Consider the following 450-nt stretch of genomic DNA (forward strand, 5'->3'; position numbering starts at 1 on the left):
AAAACGTTCGTCGAAAACGTCTTCGGCAGAACCCGCGAACGTTCTGCGAAACCGATGCCGCGTCCAGATATTTTTTTTGAGACGAGGGGGGCTCTCTGAGATACGTTCGAAAAACGTAACGGAAACAACGTTCGTCCGTTTTCTCGTAAACGGAATTAAAACGTACGCGTTGATAGGTTGTGCGGTTAAAACAAGTCAAGCGAAACGAAACGTAGAAAACGAGTCATAGGTAAATATGAATATTACGAATAGAAATCGACGACGGATTTCGTCCGTTCGCGAACAACTATCGTTACGACAAAAATATAATGTACGCACTTCGACGCACTTTACGCGTTTATCAGGATGAAACGAACTCCGGCAGCAGCTTGAGCGTACGGTTTCCCATCTCACCGATACCATAGTTCGACCGGTTACCTAGAAATCGTACCAGTAATATACCAGTAGGTG

This window comes from Sipha flava, unplaced genomic scaffold (genome assembly GCF_003268045.1).
Source record: "Sipha flava isolate LNK unplaced genomic scaffold, YSA_version1 39_pilon_pilon, whole genome shotgun sequence".
NCBI classification, from domain to species: Eukaryota; Metazoa; Arthropoda; class Insecta; order Hemiptera; family Aphididae; genus Sipha; species Sipha flava.